We start from the raw sequence: 21,572 nt of genomic DNA on the forward strand, positions 1-21,572 counted from the left end.
TCAGAGACTTGTCACGAAGCCACTCCTGCATTGTTTTGGCTGTGTGCTTCGGGTCGTTGTCCTGTTGGAATGTGAACCTTCACCCCAGTCTGAGATCCTGAGTGCTCTGGAGCAGGTTTTCATCAACGATCTCTCTGTACTTTTCTCCGTTCATCTTTTCCTCGATCCTGATTAGTCTCCCAGTCCCTGCCGCTGAAAAACATCCCCACAGCATGATGCTGCCACCTCCATTCTTCACCGTAGGGATGGTGCCAGGTTTCCTCCAGACGTGACGCTTGGCATTCAGGTCAAAGAGTTCAATCTTGGTTTCATCAGACCAGAGAATTTTGCTTTTCATTGTCTGAGAGTCTTTAGGTGCCTTTTGGCAAACTCCAATTGGACTGTCATGTGCCTTTTACTGAGTAGTTGCTTCCGTCTGGCCACTCTACAATAAATGCCTGATTGGTGTTGTGCTGCAGAGATGGTTGTCCTCCTGGAAGGTTATCCCATCTCCACAGAGGAACTCTGAGCTCTGTCAGACGGACCATCGGGTTCTTGGTCACCTCCTTGACCATGGCCCTTCTCCCCCGATTGCTCAGTTTGGTCTGTAAGAGTCTTGGTGTAAGAGTTCAAGTAAGAGTCTTGTTGGTTCCAAACGTCTTCCATTGAAGAATGATGAAAGTCACTGTGTTTTTGTGGACCTTCAGTGCTGCAGAAATGTTTTTGGTACCCTTCCCCAGATCTGTGTTTCGACACAATCCTGTCTCTTAGCTCTACGGACAATTAATTCGACCTCATGGCTTGGTTTTTGCTCTGACATGCAATGTCACCTGTGGGACCTTATATAGACAGGTGTGTGCCTTTCCAAATCTTATCCAATCAATTGAATTTACCACAGGTGGACTTTAATCAAGTTGTAGAAACAATGGAAACAGGATGCACCTGAGCTCAATTTCGAGTCTCATAGCAAAATATCTGAATAATTATCTAAATAAGGTATTTGTTATCTGTATTTGTTTTTATTTTTTATACATTTGCAAATATTTCCAAAGCCTGTTTTCACTTTGTCATTATGAGGTATTGTGTGTAGATTGTTGCGGATTTTTATCAAATCCAGTTGAGAATAACGCTGTAAAATAACAAAATGTGGAAAGAGTCAAGATGTCTGAGTACTTTCCGAAGGGACTTAATAAATGATTTCCAGAACAGAGGATTGAGAGATCTAAAACAATAGTATAGTGAAATAAATCCAATTCACCAATACTACTCCATATTATCAATCCAATGAACCAATAGTACGCCATATTATCAATCCAAATAACCATTACTACTCCATATTATCAATCCAAATAACCAATAGTACGCCATATTATCAATCCAATTAACCAATAGTATGCCACATTATCAATCCTATTAACCAATAGTACTCCATATTATCAATCCAATTAACCAATAGTACTCCATATTATCAAGACTAAAGGAATATGTACAGGAAGCCTAACTGCCAGTCATCATGTACGAACAAATCTTATCAAGTGACATTGAAAATGGTCAAATTAGTTAATAAAAAAAAAAATTATACTTACATGACACAAACATTTACTTCTGTTACAATACATTTATCATACATCTTGGAATAGATGAGTCCCCAAATATGAGCTCTGTATGTTTATAGAGACACTTATGTGTTCACATAGACTGTATATGACTACATTTTCTAGCATTAATAATACTGATAAAACCACTGAATCTACAAGATTTCAACAACATAAAAAATACTTGAGGTGCCATTTACAAATTTCAGACACCATATATACCTCCCCAATGAATTCCAGAAAAATTTGCTGTTCAACAAAATTCATGGGAACAAGGAGCTCCAACAGAATTACATGTTATTACTGTAGGTATTGTGTTTATTTTTGACCACTGTTTCTGACATGATTTAAGGACTTTCCAGATACAGTGTAAAGGGATATGGTATCCCAGCTTTTGGAATTTGTTAGAAGGAGTAATACAGTTTAGAGACAAATTAAATGGATGGCATTAACTGTTGACATGTCCAAATAAATTAGGTGTTGAGTTCTTGCTCCCCTCTGTCAAAGCTCTCCGACTCTTCTCACACTCACACTGTAACGGTTTTCGTCCTCCTCTTTTGAGGAGGAGTAGGAAGGATCGGACCAATGCGCCTAACTGCGCCTAACTGAACACAGAAAACAAAAGAATAAGAGAATAAATGGAAACCGACACAGTCCTGTATGGAGCAAACACTGACGGAAAATAATCACCCACAACTAAAATGGGGAAAACAGGCTACCTAAGTATGATTCTCAATCAGAGACAACGATTGACAGCTGCCTCTGATTGAGAACCATACCAGGCCAAACACAGAAATACAACATAGAAAAAAGAACATAGACTACCCACCCCAACTCACGCCGTGACCAAAACGAACACAAAGACATAATAAAGGAACTAAGGTCAGAACGTGACACACACTCTCTGTCACTTTCTCCCAGCATGGCCATAGATTAGGACCCAGTCTAGATTTATTTTGGCCTTGTCAAACTGTAATCTTCCGTTAATCAGTGAGACTAACTTATCTTTAAACCAAGTGGGCTCAGGACTCATGCGGAGGGATAGATGGCCACTGTTAAGGGGGGATGGGGGGGATCAGATTGATTGTTTTCAGAATTAACGGAGTGCACAAATGTTGTGTTTAGGCTGCAGCATTGGGTACATGGCAGCGGCAACTGCGATTTGTCAGAGGACGATCCAGGGGAAAAGAAGTTATGGCCAATACGGATCCAATTCTTCCAGTTATATGTGAAGTGTAGGGACTAGAGCTTGATGCACCACATCCAAATATAACTTTGACATACAGCTCCTTCAGTTAGTCCTGCACGGTTTTCAGAGACCTTGACACATAATTATTGAGTCGAGTCCTGAGGAAACAATCATTGGTTCCTCTGAGGTTCCTCATCAGCATCATCTTGCCCTTGGCATGCTGGGTAATGCCTGCTGAAATGTAATCCTTGGATATACAGTTGAGGTCAGAAGTATATATACACTAGGGTTGGAATCATTAAAACTCGTTTTTCAACCACTCCACAAAATTCTTGTTAAATGTTTTAAATTTTGGAAAGTCAGTTAGGACATCTACTTTGTGCATGACTGTAACAGTCTTCATGTGGTGAAAGGGAGTTGGACCAAAATGCAGCGTGTAGATTGAGATCCATGTTTAATGAACAAACGTAAACACGAATCAAATACAAATACTACAAAACAAAGAACGTAATGAACGTAACGAAAACCGAAACAGCCTATACTTGTGTAAACTAACACAGAGACAGGAACAAGGACACTAAGGACAATCACCCACAAAACACACAAAGAATATGGCTGCCTAAATATGGTTCCCAATCAGAGACAACGATAATCACCTGACTCTGATTGAGAACCGCCTCAGGCAGCCATAGACTAACGCTAGACATCCCACAAAACCCCAAGGCAAAAACACACCACAATAACCCATGTCACACCCTGGCCTGACCGAATAAATGAAGAATAAACATAATATATTTCGACCAGGGCGTGACAATGACACAAGTAATTATTCCAACAATTGTTTACAGACAGATTATTTCACTTATAATTCACTGTATCACAATTCCAGTGTGTCAGAAGTTTACATACACTAAGTTGAATGTGCCTTTGAACAGCTTGGAAAATTCCAGAAAATGATGTCATGGCATTAGAAGCCCTTGATAGGCTAGTTGACATAGTTTGAGTCAATCGTTGGTTTACCCGTAGATGTATTTCAAGGCCTACCTTCAAACTCAGTGCCTATTTGCTTGACATCATGGGAAAATCAAAAGAAATCAGCCAAGACCTCAGAAAAAAACATTGCAGACCTCCACAAGTCTGGTTCATCCTTGGGAGCAATTCCCAAATGCCTGAATGTACCACGTTCATCTGTACAAACAATAGTACGCAAGTATAAACACCATGGGACCACGCAGCCGCCATACCGCTCAGGAAGGAGATGCATTCTGTCTCCTAGAGATGAACGTACTTTGGTGCGAAAAGTGCAAATCAATCCCAGAACAACAGCAAAGGACCTTGTGAAGATGCTGGAGAAAACAGGTACAAAAGTACCTATATCCACAGTAAAACGAGTCCTATATCGACATGACTTGAAAGGCCGCTCAAACTGCCATAAAAAGCCATACTAGGATTTGCTACTGCACATGGGGACAAAGATCATACTTTTTGGAGAAATGTCAAATGGTCTGATGAAACAAAAATAGAACTGTTTGGCCATAATGACCATCGTTATATTTGGAGGTTAAAGGGAGGCTTGCAACCCAAAGAACACCATCCCAACCGTGAAGCATGGGGGTTGCATCATCATGATGTGGGGGTGCTTTCCAGCAGGAGGGACTGGTGCCTTCACAAAATAGATGGCTTCATGAGGAATGAAAAGTATGTGGATATATTGAAGCAACATCTCAAGACATCAGTCAGGAAGTTAAATCTGGGTCGTAAATGGGTCTTCCAAATGGACAATGACCCCAAGCACACTTCCAAAATTGTGGCAAAATGGCTTAAGGACAACAAAGTCAAGGTATTGGAGTAGCCATCACAAAGCCCTGACCTCAATCCTATAGAAAATTTGTGGGCAGAACTGAAAAAGCGTGTGCGAGCAAGGAGGCCTACAAACCTGACTCAGTTACACCAGCTCTGTCAGGAGGAATGGACCAATATTCACCCAATTTATTGTGGAAAGCTTGTGGAAGGCTACCCAAAATGTTTGACTCAAGTTAAACAATTTAAAGACCAAATACTAATTGAGTGTATGTAAACTTCTGACCCACTGGGAATGTGATGAAAGAAATAAAAGCTGTAATAAATCAGTCCGCTAATACAGGACTAGTAGACCCAGTGCACTACTTTTGTGATCTGGATATTCTACACCCTTTCTGAGACATGGCCAAAGGTTCAGAACAAATGTCAAACAGTGTGAGGGTAAACAACATGGGAAGCATAGACACATAAATCACATTAAGTCTGCTGTAACTTTTATTGATTATCTGCCATTTTAGTAATCCTTCATACTTGTTGGCTTGGTGATAAAGGGAATGATTTGTGCCACCAGGAACATTGGTGGTAGCTACTGTGACATAATGCTCTTAACTCTTGGAGGACACCTCAGCCTCCCTCTCTTGGCCAGTTCATAAATCACCTTGTGAGGCATACCAAGATGTAAGAAGCAGCTGGCTTTTCAAACAGTCTCTGGTTAATCCTCCACTGTAAAAAAACAAGTGCAGAAGACATGGAGAAAGTCACTACTGTTAATGCTGACATTAACAAAGGTTTTTCTTATAAAAACCCAAGTGTTGTTAATGTGCAGTTTAAATCAATAGTTATATCAGTGTAATTATCATTGATCCACTAATAGATGAAGTATGTGGTAACACTAGTTGAAACAGCATGACACTACAATGTCACAATACTGTCATAACCATGACTTAACCAGCATGACACTACACCGTCACAATAATGTCACAACCATGACTTAGCCAGCATGACACTACACCGTCACAATACTGTCATAACCACGACTTAGCCAGCAAGACACTACACCGTCACAATACTGTCATAACCACGACTTAGCCAGCATGACACTACACCGTCACAATACTGTCATAACCACGACTTAGCCAGCAAGACACTACACCGTCACAATACTGTCATAACCACGACTTAACTAGCATGACACTACACCGTCACAATACTGTCATAACCACTTAGCCTTACAGGGTGTTTGTTATGAAAACCATTGTCAACGCCCCTCTGACATACTGTACTATGTGGCATTGGAGGTGTTACTCTCGTTGACATTGTCATTGATACAGACACAAAATCAGTCCTTAAATACAACATAAACCTAACGTGCTGTGTGGTTCTTATTATCTGTAATTGATTGAATTTGAGACCTACATCCTACTTATTCACATTATCATTTTGAAAATATAAAACTTCATAGAGAAAATTATACATTTTGACTTTGAATATTCATGCTGCGCACCAAATTGAATGTAAAAAAATCTATATACTGCTGCATTAGGGCACTTTGACCCCAGTTGCTATGTGAAAATTCTGCCAAACAAACACCATTTTCTGGCTCTGTTGTCAGACTAGGTGACTACTCTTGCACATTTACACTCTACGAGAGAACATTAAACACACTGGATGGCAATATGATGGAGCACTGAATGTTCACTTCATGGTGGTTTGTCCTCAGCTACATTAGACGCCTTCCAACATCCTGCTCGCTATAAATGGGTTTATTATCATGCCAATGTCATAAAAGTCAAATCATATAGGAAGGGCATCCCTCGACTGAGTTTTACAGCAAAAACGGCTATTAACATTTCAACTAAATACATTCATGTTTATGGCGACGGGTGTAAATGGTGGTTAATTTGATGTGTTCTGTGCTGTTCTGATGAGCAGGCTTATGTCTGCAGTGATTTCATGGGAACATCTGTGAAGGGAATCTCAGAAGCTAATGGCACCAAGCATTCTAAGGGTCTTAAGCAACTGTCCTAATCCAACATGACAGTGCATGAGTTTCCACTGATCCACTTGCATACATTTGAATGTTAATTTGAATGAGAATGCCACGATTGCATTTGTTTTTAATGGTTTGGCAGTAAACGATGAGGTAAACAAGCCTCAGAGCCCAATTTTAGATTTCAAAAACAAGACATATATTTTATTACACCCACATGTCTGCTGGGGGGACTTTTTGGTCTAATGGTTATATGAGCAATCCGCTCAATATTTGCACAGTCACCGTTCCCCTCAGTCATAAAAACGTTTTAATGAAGTCGAAAAATCGTCAGGACCACGGTGCTACACCCTGATGCTGGTTTGTGCACACAGTGGAACAACATGGGGATCAATTCCAGATGTTTCCCTCTGAATAGAAATGTTTTAGAGCAGCCTATACGTTGGTCAAACAGCGTAGCTGAACTGGGGGGTGTTCTTGAAGTTTTTCCTCTACTGGCAGCTCTTTAAAAGATCAGCAGGTAGGCTGTATATTGGATAAAGATGAAGAGTTACTGACATGGGGGTTAACCTAGCAAAATGTCAACCATTACCTTGAATTGTACTTTATGGCCCTTTATAGTACATCGCTGAGCCTGTGACCTTGTGAACTCTTGTCTTGGGCTGAGCATAAGCAAGGAAATATTGAGGAAGAACTTGGATGTGGCAGAGAAACATCCAAACCTTACCAGCACCCCCTGTGACCTGACAACAACAGATCAGCCAATAGAGCTTGTTTGGCTTTGGTTACATCTCTTAGGGATTAGGCTTCCACAATATGTTTAAGTCACTGGAAAATGTCCCTGGTGACATTCTAAAGTGTACTGTTGACAACATGACTGGAGTTGTATTTTACCCACATTCCAACACTGCTGGAAGAACACATTTCATGCAACCTGGCACTGGCCCTAAGCATACAGCATAAACAACTTATGTTACCTGGAGAGAACGGCAATCCCCCGTTCTAAAAATGACAGCAGGTAAACAGCAGACCACCGGAAACGCTGTGTCCTGCATTGAAAATGACTCGGATGGTTTTTCCTTTGCTGTTAGCCGGAGCGGGATTTACTGTGAAATTGTGGAGCCTCCCCTTTGACCCTGGAGCATTGCTCAGCAAGAGTTTAATTTTTTTAAACTTCTTTTTTAGAGACTTACAGAGAGCTCCTCCTCCAAACTGCACCCAGGACAATGGCTCATTCTCCTGTACCAGTGCTCCATTACTGGGCCTGTGGCTTGGCAGTGGGGAGGGCCTCTGATTTCAACCACATGTACTGCACTCAAATCAAAAGAGTCAGCCCTGGCAGCACGGGCGCAAGGCTCACAGAGACAGAGAGAGAAGCAGAGAAAGAGGGAAAGAGAGAGAGCGCGAAACAGAGCGAGAGACAGAGAGAGACAGAGAGAGAGAGAGAGACAGAGAGAGACAGACAGAGAGAGAGACAGACAGAGAGAGAGAGAGAGAGTGCGAGAGAAAGGGAGAGACAGAGGCCGTGAGAGTGGGGTGCAGACGACTATGGCCAGAGATGGACTCAGAAGCTAGATCCAGAGGGTCCTAAGCCCCCAGAAACCAATGCAGAAGTAACAAGGCATAGCCCCATGCCAGGTTCCCCCAACCGTGCTCAAAAACAGGGATTTGTATTTTTTTATGCTTTATATCAAAGTTCAATATGTGTGAGTGCAGTCATCTGGTCTCATCACCAAAGTCAGGGCCGATGAAAGATTATGAAAAGGTTAAAATCGTTTGGTTGATAATGAAAAGCTCACAGTTGCCGGTGTTACCAAATGATTGATCAGTTATCTGGTATGGGAGTGAGTGTCTGCTTGGGCTGAAGCCGACACATCTGTGCCTCGGAAGTTCACTGTCAGATACAATTTGAATGTCAAAGATTATCCTGATATTAATGTGACAACCCAAACTTGGATGCATTCACCTTCTCCCTGATGGATAAAAATGTTGAAAGCACACTTGATGTGCTTTTTGATTCACTGTAAATATGCCTTACAAATTTGTTGCATGGATGACTTATTTTGGTTGTAAGATGAGTTATTGCTCTTTACCTGTGTTTCCTTCACTCTCCATTGGGGTGTTGCTTTCACTCATATTTCATTCTAGTAAGTATGACAAATGCTTGTCATAAATCTCTATTTAGACAGTCAATGTAAAAAACATTGACAGATACATACGTAATCCCGCACCTTCTTCCATTACTTTTCCCCATGAGAAAACTGTAGCTTTTGAAGTTCAATAGAAACTGATGCCTGTGGTTTTGTTATCACAACATCATTACTTTAATGGATCGGTTTGCTATTTTTGACACAAATCTCTGTTTGGTGGGTCCAGACACTTTATTGGCGATTCCTTTTCATTTTGATAAACATAGACCACCCACAGTAGACTTCCTCATTGCTCGTTCTGCTGCATGGGGGCTCCGGTCAAACATGAACAAAAGCTCCAAAATGTCCTTTTAGAAATGGCGAAGCTCTCAGTATAGTGGCGAAGGTCTTAGGTTGTACTCTGTGTATTTTGTTGTCAAAGGTTCTCTCTCTTACTGGCAAAAACAAGGATAGTGTGGTGGGAGTCTAAGTGCACTCTGGGACAGTGGAGGTCTGTGTTTACTGTGTGAGTGGACATTAGGACTAGGCTGCATTCCTCCCATGCTAATGGTTAAATGGAGGACAGAGCCTGGGGGCATTGCAGACTGCCGCGTGAGGTTAATTACAGGCCTGCGAGAGACGATCCAATACTCCCCCAAATGGTTCACGGCTCGGAGGCGCTGATTTCAGTTTGAGTTCTCCTTATATGTGTTCGCATGATCACAAGTTTTTATTTGGGCAAGGACATTTGCCTTTACCATTGGTCCTATTAGCCAACGTACAATCATTGGATAATAAAATAGACGAACTACAAACACGTATATCCTACTAACGGGATATTAAAAACTGTAATATCTTATGTTTCACCGAGTCGTGGCTGAACGATGACATGAATAACATACAGCTGGCGGGTTATACACTGTATCGGAAGGATAGAACAGTAGCCTCTGGTAAGACGAGGGATGGTGGTCTACATATTTGTAAACAACAGCTGGTGCACGATATCTAAGGAAGTCTCCAGGTTTTGCACACCTGAGGTAGAGTATCTCATTATAAGCTTAAGACCACACCGTTTACCAAGAGAGTTTTCATTTATATTCTTAGTAGCTGTGTGTTTACAACCACAAACCGATGCTGGCACTAAGACCGCACTCAATTAGCTGTATAAGGCCATTAGCAAACAGGAAAACGCTCATCCAGAGGCGGCGCTCCTAGTGACCAAGGACTTTAATGCAGGGAAACATAAATCCTTTTTTACCAGCATGTTAAATGTGCAACCAAAGGGAAAAAACTCTAGACCACCTTTACTCCATAGAGACACATTCAAAGCTCTCCCTCGCCCTCCATTTGGCAAATCTGACCATAATTCTATCCTCCTGATTCCTGCTTACAAGCAAAAACTAAAGCAACAAGCACCAGTGGCAATAAAAAAGTGGTCAGATGAAGCAGATGCTAAACTACTGGACTGTTTTGCTAGCACAGACCGGAATATGTTCCGGGATTCTTCCGATGGTATTGAGGAGTACATCACATCAGTCACTGGCTTCATCAATAAGTGCATCAATGACGTCTTCCCCACAATCCTGTACGTACATACCCCAACCAGAAGCCATGGATTACAGGCAACATCCGCACTGGGCTAAAGGGTAGAGCAGCCACTTTCAAGGAGCGGGACTCTAACCGGGAAGCTTAAATAAAATCCCGCTATGCTCTCCAACGAACCATCAAACAGGCAAAGCATCAATACAGGACTGAGATTGAATCAACTACAGCGGCTCTGACGCTCGTTGGATGTGGCAGGGCTTGCAAACTGTTACTGACTACAAAGGGAAGCACAGCCGCAAGCTGCCCAGGTGACATGAGCCTACCAGACGAGCTAAATTACTTCAATGCTCACTTCGAGGCAAGTAACATGGAAACATGCACAAGAGCAGGTTGACTGTGTGATCACGTTCTCCGTAGCCGATGTAAGACCTTTAAACAGGTAAACACTCACAAGGCCGAAGGGCCAGACGGATTACCAGGATGTGTGCTCTGAGCATGCGCTGACCAACTGGCATGTGTCTTCACTGACATTTTCAACCTCTCCCTGTCTGAGTCTGTAATGCCAACATGTTTCAAGCATACCACCATAGTCCTTGTGCCCAAGGAAGCTAAGGTAACCTGCCTAAATGACTACCGACCCGTAGCACTCATGTCTGTATCCATGAAGACCTTTGAAAGGCCGGTCATGGCCCACATCAACACCATCATCACAGAAACCCTAGACCCACTCCAATCTGCATACCGCCGCCCCAAAAGATATACAGATGATGCAATTTCTATTGAACTCCACACTGCCCTTTCCCACCTGGACAAAAGGAACACCTATTTGTTATTCATAGACTATTCATAGACTACAGCTCAGTGTTCAACACGATGGTGCCCTCAAAGCTCATCACTAAGCTAATGATCCTGGGACTAAACACCTCCCTCTGCAACTGGATCCTGGACTTCCTGATGGGCCAAGGAAGGGAAGGTAACAACACATCTGTCACACTGATCCTCAACACAGGGGCCCCTCAGGGGCGTGTGCTCAGTCCCTTCCTGTACTCCCTGTTCACTCATGACTGCATGGCCAGGCACGACACCAGCACCATCATTAAGTTTGCTGATGACACAACAGTGGTAGGCTTGATCACCGACAACAACGAGACAGCCTATGTGAAGGAAGTCAGAGACCTGGCCGTGTGATGCCAGGACAACAACCTCTCCCTCAACGTGATCAAGACAAAGGAGGTGATTGTGTTTGTGATTGTGATTGGACTACAGGAAAAGGAGGACCGAGCACGCCACCATTCTCATCGACGGGGCTGTTGTGGAGCAGGTTGAGAGTTTCAAGTTCCTTGGTGTCCACATCACCAACAAACTATCATGGTCCAAGCACACCAAGACAGTCGTGAAGAAGGCACAACAAAACCTATTCCCTCCCAGGAGACTGAAAAGATTTGGCATGGGTCCTCAGATCCTCAAAACGTTCTTCAGCTGCACCATCGAGAGCATCCTGACTGGTTGCATCACTGTGTGGTATGGCAACTTCTCGGCCTCCGACCGCAAAGCACTACAGAGGATAATGCGTACGGCCCTGTACATCACTGGACCAAGCTTCCAGCCTCTATACCAGGTCGGTGTCAGAGGAAGGCCCTAAAATTGTCAAAGACTCCAGCCACCATAGTCATAGACTTTTCTCTCTGCTCCCGCACGGCAAGCGGTACCGGAGCACCAAGTCTAGGTTCAAAAGTCTTTTCAACAGCTTCTACTCCAAGCCATAAGACTACTGAACAGCTAATCAAATGGCTTCCCAGACTATTTGCATTGATCCCCCCCCCCCTTTTTACCCTGCTGCTATTCTCTGTTTATTATCTATGCATAGTCACTTTAACTCTACCTACATCTACATTATATCTCAATTACCTCGACTAACCGGTGCCTCCGTACATTGACTCTGTACCGGTACCCACTGTAGATAGCCTCGCTATTGTTAATTTACTGCTGATCTTTAATTATTTGTTACTTTTATTTCTTATTTTTTACATATGTTTTTTTTTTACTTAACACATATTTTTCCTAAAACTGCATTGTTGGTTAAGTGCTTGTAAGTAAGCATTTCACTGTAAGGTCTACCTACACCTGCTGTATTTGGCGCATGTGACAAAAACAATTTGATTTGACTATATCAGTATGATTAACATGCTACACATATCTTTTACATGACGATACAAATGAATATATTGTTCTACTTTGCAGTGAGACAGCTTTACCTATTCAGGTAATTACAACGGTGTAAGCATTAGTCAATTAGTATGTTCTGTCCTACGTAACATATACCATAGCTCATGAGACTTGGTTAGTTCTGTCATGGCATGTATAACTGGCATGTATAACTGTTATGTCGTGGTACCACCTATATGTTACCCAAGAATATGAAATAAGTCTTCAACTGTAGATCTGCTTTGAAATTGTCACTTTTTCTCCTCAATCAGGCTCAAATATGAGGTGCCATAATATAGACCTGTATAATTGTTCCTTAGAGCTACATTCTACAGATGAAAAAAGGGAGGATTATTCGCTTTACAAATGAATCTACAGGTGTAGGATTATCATTTCATCATGCGTTTGTTGCTTAGATGCAAATTCTAGGTATAAAAATGCTTCTAAAGTTTGTAATCCCACATTAAAATGTGTGACTTAATTTGTCCTAACGGAAAAAAATGTATCAAGCACTACAATTAAAAAAAAAAATTATAATCCACATAATAATTCACATTCCCTGTTGCTGCCGGATTATTCTCCTGCTGTAGCAAACTGGCTCAAATTAAGATCCTACATCTGTACATAAACTGTAAAAAATGGTATTGTGATTTGTGAAAATGTTGCATACTCATGCAATGTTACTTAGTCTTCCTCACCTTTTTGTCAGCTCCAATTTTATCCACTTAAGTGACAGTTAGGAACTCTTGTCTTTGTGTGGATGACAGAGAAACGTTCATCTTCCTGTGTTTCTTCTTCTGTAAAACATTATCTCTGAGCAAGTAGCTGGGGACAGTCCACCCAGACTTTGTAAGGGGATTCACCTGGCAAATCTCCCCTTTACTCCTTTTTTCCAACATTTTTCTAAGCAAGCATATCATTTAGGACTGTCAAATTGGCTGCAGTTAACATGTTTGGTTGGATTCCAAGTTCACTACTGAGGGGCAGCAGGCTTGACAGACATTTACTACACCTGCACTGTTCAGAACATTCTTCATAGTTTAGTATTCTATGGATGGTTCACACAAGCGCAGATTAATAAAACGTGTTTCATGCCCACGTTTCAATACTATTATAAACAAAATGTAGGTAACAGTGGTGCTCTATCTCAACGTGTGAGTAAGTGAACATTTATCTGACATGGTTACCAGTTGTAGCCCATACTGTGACTGTGCTCTAGTCTGTATGAAGAGTTAAATAATCTGTAACTGTTGGATGGAACTCTGCTGACATAAAATTAGATGTCTATTTCAGAGTAGAGCAATATTTGCCTTGTTTTGACAATTCTCCAGCCCCCTACTGATTTTACAATCAGAAATTCACTGTCTTTACATTTGCCAGGAGCTAACAGCAAACCCACACAGCTTGAGTCATTTTTAAAAGTCTAGCCTCAACAAAAAATACATTGTTACCAAGAATGTTATGCTGTGTAAAAATGGGGTTTCTTTCAAGGGCATTTCTCCATGTGCTGTCATTGACACTATGCAAGACCTCTAATTTAGTCACCAGCATTATCAAAATCATTACTGTTCTTGCCAGGCCTTTGGTCGTCTGTTCTGTTGCGTCAGGTAGAGGGTCAGGTGAAGGAGACAGAAACACCAGTAAAACCCAGACAGGCAGCCAGTTGTCCTGAGGGGTTGGATGGTCTCTGGTTTTTCACTCTACCTCAATGAGTCCATATTAAGGTAATTTAATTCCCTACTTGGCCTAACTGGGATTCATTTTTGGTGTTGAGAATGAAAGCCATAGAAACACTATGGCATATGCTGAAAGGTATACACTTACAATAACACACCCACTCACACACTCAACAAAGCATATCTAGCTCCTGTTTTCTGTTCTAAATTTAGCCCACTTGGGGTTAGGCAAACCCACTGCAATTTAAGAGCAGATTTGTACTTTATTTACACTAAGTACACTAGGGTTTTTGGCAAGACGCAGGAGCCACAGAACATTTTGTGGCACTCTTTCATCACATCATATGCTTATTCAGATTCTGAGAATTTGAAGTCAATTGTCCACATACCGAATACCATGACAAACACTGAATTCTTTACCTTTGACACTACATGTCTTGTTAGTCCAATCTATGTACATGTTGGTAAAACTTGCCAACTACAGTTTTGGCTTGCCATCCCTTCTGAAAGTTAAGGAAAATCTGGATAATGCTACAAGTCTTACAGTAATCTGAAACAAATAAGAACATGTGCATACTCAGTAGCTTTCTGCCCACCTTAGGTTAACCTAGAGAGATGTAGATTTATATCACGCTCAATTCCATGACGTTTGATCAATAATATCGAGGCTAATAATTACTCAATGAGATTCATGCCAATTATTGAAGTTATAGCCCAATTAACGTAGACTCCAAATCAGGGGCCACCAACACACCATTTTAAACGCAGGAACAAGGCATTTAATAGTGTTATTTCCAATCAATTGTGAGCAATAAGTGTGGCTTATTAAGAAGTGGGAAAGACCCTGAGGTTGGCATACCCGTCGCAACATTAAATAATGCACTTGGCAATTATTATGAACCCCCTTATTGTGCATTATGAAAGAGAATACAGATGTATTCCATGCTAATAATTGCGGTTATGTTCTCCCAACCCGTTCTCCCAAATTTTCCCCCCATTTTCTTTTCCCTATTTTCTGTTGGAAGGTCGGAGTAGGCATGTTCCCTGGATTCACTACTCTTTGCAGTAAGGACCAGTTTACCTGTTATTCAGACGTGTGATAATCTCTCCTCATCAATAAACTGAATTATAAATGCTGAGAAAATACCTAATTGTGTTTTTCTCAGAACAGAAACAACACTGTGTTTTCCATGTTGACGTGGTGCACTGTGGAGTCCTGGCAACTCCTCTTGTTTACTTCAGATTTGAGTCATGAAGACATTTGTCTAAATACTTTCTACTTCAGGAAGCTAGCGTTTCTCAGGATACCTGCTAATTGCATTCTTCTCCAGACATAGGAATTCCTAATGATCTTATTCACCTAGTCAATCATTGCTCTGGGTTATTAGGTATGTACAAGCAAGTTCACAGAAAATCCTGTTTTTTGATTCATGATTATGATTTATGATTTCACCCAGTATTATTTGTTATCTTGGAAGCCGTTATGTGCAGTTTTACAAATGGCAGACTATAATTTTCAAAAGCCATTGGTGGTGACATACTTTAACAAATGGATTTCTCTTCTAGACTTGGGGGATTTTTACCTTCTATGGATCATGATTGAAGACCCTAGCCTGTAGTTTCTAGGTGAGTGCTGGAAAATCACCCTCTAAATCATAAGATTTTGAATGAATCACATTGATTTAGTATGGCTTGATTACTACAAAAACAATGTAAGTGCTATAATGTGGATTTCTCTTGATGAAAGATTAGTCCACTCCTGGAGCCCTTTATTGGCTGTGAAACCCCTCAATGCAGATGTTTGTTTGATTTGGATTACAATCTTTGAGGTTCATAACGTATTTTTCATATCTGAACTTTGACGGGCAGCAAGCTACATTAAAGGTATTATCCCCTGTTAATGTATTCAAATTACAATACCCCAAGTTATAATGAGAGTATTACAACCAAAGATGTGTGTGTAACAGGCACAAATCTATCTCTAGACCACATAAGTCTTGTAGAAGTTAATCTGGTCTAGCAACTATCCTTAGGTGTAATACAAGTCACAGCACCATTGTAACAGGCTAAGGATTGTAGTAAGTTAATGAGACTTCAGTATCTTTGGGCCTGAGGCGAGGCCACATCACTGTGACAAAAATGAACTGCTTCATGCAGGAGTGCAACCTATGATCACTGCAATGGATATTATATAATTTTTTTTACATCACCCTCAATGCATTATGGGGTCTACAACAGAATGAAGCAACAGCTGTAGCTCTTGTTATCGACACTTTATAAAATGTCCATTATGTCTTCTTTAGTATGTGCTTAACATTCAACATCATTAGGCTAAATTAATAAAGGACACCAAAACTAGTCAATTGTTAAGACAATTTTTTTTGCAAATACCTGTGTTTGTGCTCCCTGGTGTTAATACATTTGAACCAAGAGGTACTACTTTATCAGTGCCCACACACCTTTTTTTTGTAGGTCTAGGCAGTAAAACCATAAGAAAGCATTTAAAGTGTTGCACCACTGAGACACTGCTATAAAGCTCCAGGCCAGCTGGCAAGAGCTGATTTTACTAGCCTACACTGTTTCATAACATTAAGTGCTGTACTGTGTACTTGAAAATATTTAGGTTAAAACAGAGATGTTCAAATCAATTATATAGGTCTTAGTGCTCATTGTGAGGTTATTCATGTCTTTCATCAAAGATATCCATAGTTGATGAACATGGATTGATTTCTAGAATTCTGAGCAATTACAAATTGACACATTATCTCATTCCTGTATTCCCTCTGTTAACATCAGCTGGCTGGAATAGACATGTACAACATATACACTGAGTATACTAACCATTAGGAACGCCTTTCTTCCTAATGTTGAGGAACACATTCCTTACTAATTCTTACCACAGTTATGTCAAGTTGGCTGGATGTCCTTTGGGTGGTGGACCATTCTTGATACACACGGGACACGGTTCAGTATGAAAATCCCAGCAGCGTTGCAGATTTCAACACACTTAAACCGGTGCGCCTGACACCTACTACCTTACCCCTTTCGAAGGCACTTAATAAATATTTTGTCTTGCCCATTCACCTTCTGAATGGCACACAAACACAATACATGTCTCAATTGTCTCCTTCTTTAACCCGTCTCCTCTTCCTCATCTACATTGATTTGAAGTGGATTTAGCAAGTGACATAAATAACAGATAATAGTTTGCCCCGGGATTCACCTGGACAGTCTATGTCATGGACAGAGCAGGAGTTCTTAATGTGTATATCAGTGTATATCAGGTTCGGTTAAAGCGAACAGGCAACATTTTGAAACACCCCAAATACTTATGATTTGTCTAACCCCACTACCAAATTGCAATACCATGCATGTGTAGGTACTGTAGAATGAGTTTATGAAAACATTGTACCCATACAGATAGTCTATCGCTAAATCTACATTTCAGATGGTTGCTGTGGATGGAAGCATAAATCAAGTCCCTCACAAAGCCATGTTTCAATGTTTATATGATATAGAAACATCAACTTTGTCTGGTTCCTATCTTTGTTTTATTGGACAGGGAAGTGATATCACATTACAGAGATCAACGTTACAAAGATAGCTGTATCAATGCCAAATCCTCTGAAGTTAATTATTCAAGGTGACCATAGTAACATCAATACTCCTATATCAATCGTTATTTATCTCTTTCACTCTCAAACTTGTTACTTCATTAAGAAAATCCCACCTTAACCACTATTTTTTATTACTGACTGACTCAGGAGTTTAATTGTGTCTGGATGATATGGCTACTGGGATTCATTTTCAAGGATGTGACATCACACAGAAACCAGGTTTCCATCCAACCTTTTTCTGTGACTAAAGTACATCGGCAGGCCTGATGCAATCAGCAAATTTGTCGGTAAACTTTCTAAATGTGGACAAAATTGCATACGCTAGACAACGGGATCTTTTTCTGTTGGTAAAATGGCCATAAAAATGCTTTTATGCGCAAAAATGTATATACTAACCATCAAATATAAGTAAACTTGGAGTGACGCGATGATATGTTGTGTGGTCCTCCCACTACAACTCGTGAAAGCATGCAGTTTATTAGGCTACAGATTGAATAAGGTATGATGAACTTCACAGGGTGGCGAAAGTGCACGGTGATGAGCTTGATGCTCATTTCCAATAAAATATTGAGGTTGCTATTCTGGTGACATGATGATCGATGCTTGGAAAATAAAAATCATCTATTTTCCATAATAATCCCATGTAGGATATACCCGCAATGTACCATTTAATTAAGTGACAAAACTATCAGTAAATGCGATGGAAATGCATTTAACTTTTTTATTCGGTAACTGGGGAGTTTGATGTCAATTTGTCAATTTGATGGAAACACCTCTTTGGTTGGAAAATGGACATATTGTTTTTATGCAGATTTTAGAAGATTCGCAGGAAAATCTGTCATTTGTATGGAAGCCTATCTATTGGTAAAGTTGATTTTGCCCGAAAATTAGGAATTATAATAGACCTCTGCCACAGCCTTGAACTGTGTTTCATGAGTACTAGTATCATTGAACATGCTCCAGTTTAGAGATCATTGATGGACTGTTGGCTTTAACCGTTAAGACAACCATATTAATTTACCCACTACACAAAGAAGCCACACATGTACTGTAGTTACTACCTCATACAGACAAGCCTGGGAAAAGAGTGGAGAAGTCTCAATGCAGATGGGGACTTGATAAGTGAGAGGTAGGCATTGGTCTGAAGCCAAAAAAGAAAGGAAATTCAAATGAGCACCACAATGCCTACTACACCCATGCACTACCAGGGTTTTCCAGCAAACAGCTTCTACAGTAGCTATGTTGGTCTATTGTACTTGCAACAATGTGTACAGTAGGTGGGTTGCTTAGGATTCAAACCTTCTCAATCAGTCTAATTCATACTCTTCAGAGGGATAATGGACTTTACAGTGTCCTGCTATTAAAATAAACACACACACAGTCTGCATAATCTATGGCTTGTCAGATTTGGTAACTCCTGACACAAACACTGTGACAAATGAGAAACTGCTAAGAAGCATCTGTAAAATACAAAGTCATTAGACAAGTACAAAACACTTTTAAGAGTACATATTGTGGAAGACGGCAGGGAGAGGTGAGGGGAGTGGTTATTGAGGGGAGATATCTTGCACCAGTGTACAAAAATCCCAAATAAACTCCCCATTTGCATTCGAGTTACTGGTGTGTGTGTTTTGTTATTGAGCTTGGTGACATGGAAACCCCACACCCTTGAGCCTGCTACATATGGTGGAGAATGCGGGCAACCCAAACCAAGCTCAATAACTAAACAGACACAGAGCACAATGGAAGAATTGGCGAAACAGCTAGTGGAGGTGAACATTTGTGGGGGGACAGGTAGCCTAGTGGTTAGAGCGTTGGACTTGAACCGAAATGTTGCAAGATTGAATCCCCAAGCTGACAAGGTAAAAATCTGTCGTTCTGCCCCTGAACAAGGCCGTTAACCCACGGTTCCTAGGCCGTCATTGAAAATAAGAATTTGTTCTTAACTGACTTGCCTAGTTAAATAAAGGTAAAATACTTATTTAAAAAAAATAGCACATCAGGCTATGCATCGGGAGCTGCTGGAGGAACAGCGTCAGCAGACCGCTCTTCTGCGAGCTGAACTCAGCCAGCTGACAGCAGCCCAGGCCGGCAGGGCGGCAGGTGCAGCAGTCTCTTGTCCCAAACCCAGTAGGTTTATACTGAAGCTGGCAGAGGCTGACGACATCGAGCCTTCGATAGGATGGTGGCTAGGAAAAATGGCCCCATGAGCAATGGGCCTGCCTGCTAGCACCAATCCTGTCAGGCGTGGCACAGAAGACCTATCAGGATCTGACGGTTGACCAGGCAACGCATTATGAGGTGCTGAAAAAGGAAATTCTGCACCGGTATGGTTACACCCTGATTAGCAGGGCACAAAGATGATTGGGAGTATGATCCTACAGCGTCCCCCCAATCACAAATGCATGATCTAATTAGGCTGGCGAAGAGTTGGCTAACTGCTGAATCCCTGATGCTCACGCCCATCGAGACAGAGGTCATAGATAACTTCATACGCTCTCTCCCGTTCTAAGCTAAAACAGTTAGCCAGCCAAGCTAACCCACAGTGCGCAGATCAGCTGGTGGAAGGACAACAGGTGGCTTTGGAGGTCCTGCGCAGTGGACAACCATGGAAGGTGGAACCCTCCACTCACCCGAAGTTGCGAAGGGAGGAGGACCACGCCGGGACCCCGGCCAAGGATGAGGGGACACCCAGAGTCAGCTCCCCGAGACAAAGCCCCTTCCTGAACCTGGACAGCAGGAAATGAGTGTGGCGGGACGGGACACATTGCCTGGAACTGTCCAAACTGCGATGTCCCGATGCCTTCGGCCTCAGCCAATTAAGTAGCCAATGGGTGGCCCTGCGGCTTGCTGATGGCATGCTGGGCTAGGGAGAGTGGTCCTTCCTCTGTCACCCCGGTAAGAGCCAACGGATAGGACACCACGTCACTTGCGGACTCTGGGAGTATGGTGACCCTGATCCGACCTGATGTCGCCCAGTCCCCGAACTTGGCGGACACCATGGCCATCACGTGCATACACGGTGAGACCAAGGACTATCCTGCCACACTCCTCTACCTACAGATCACAAAGGGACAACAAACAGGACCAGTGTGAGTCGTCCCAATCCTGCCTTTGCCAGTCCTTATCGGGAGGGATTTCACGATGTTCCGCCATCTGTGGACCAGTATGTCCAGAGACGTGGGGAACTGAGGGGAACGGAATGGAGGAGGAAGCCGGAGAGGTGGGAGGAATGCCAGAAGGAGGGATGCCCGGATGTGTGGATTCCAGGAAGTGGACTCCCAGGCATCAACCGAACCCCTCTCGGATGGGGACTCTGTTGAAGCCAGACTGGAGGGAGAGGTGGCGAGTCTGGAAGACATGTTCCCAATGGACCACGAGGTGGCTCCAGAGCCCTCTCTAGTGGGCTGGTTCGGCACAGCCCAACTGGAGGATCCCAACTTGGCCAGCGCTCTCCAGCAGGTGACCACGGTGGACGTAAAGGCTGTTTTTCTATAAAGAAGAAGTTGCTGTATCAAGTCGTGAAGAAGAATGACGAATGTCTGGAGTTTTTGTTGGTGCCCCGTCCCTTTTGTACTATCTGTCCTGCTATCAGTTCCTTGATTCCCCTACCAATTATTTCAGTCCCTTTCAGCAGGATCGCAATGGACCTGGTGAGACCTCTACCCAAGAACAACCAAGTGCACCAAAACATTCTAGTGATTCTGGATTATGCCACCAGGTACCCGGAAGCCATTGCGTACCATGGCCACCAAGGGAATCGCATGTGAGTTGGTCATGCTGTTCTCCCGAGTAGGCATCCCCGATGAAATATTGACCGACCAGGGCACCCTGTTTATGTCACAAA

Source organism: Oncorhynchus masou, chromosome 32 (genome assembly GCF_036934945.1).
Source record: "Oncorhynchus masou masou isolate Uvic2021 chromosome 32, UVic_Omas_1.1, whole genome shotgun sequence".
NCBI classification, from domain to species: Eukaryota; Metazoa; Chordata; class Actinopteri; order Salmoniformes; family Salmonidae; genus Oncorhynchus; species Oncorhynchus masou.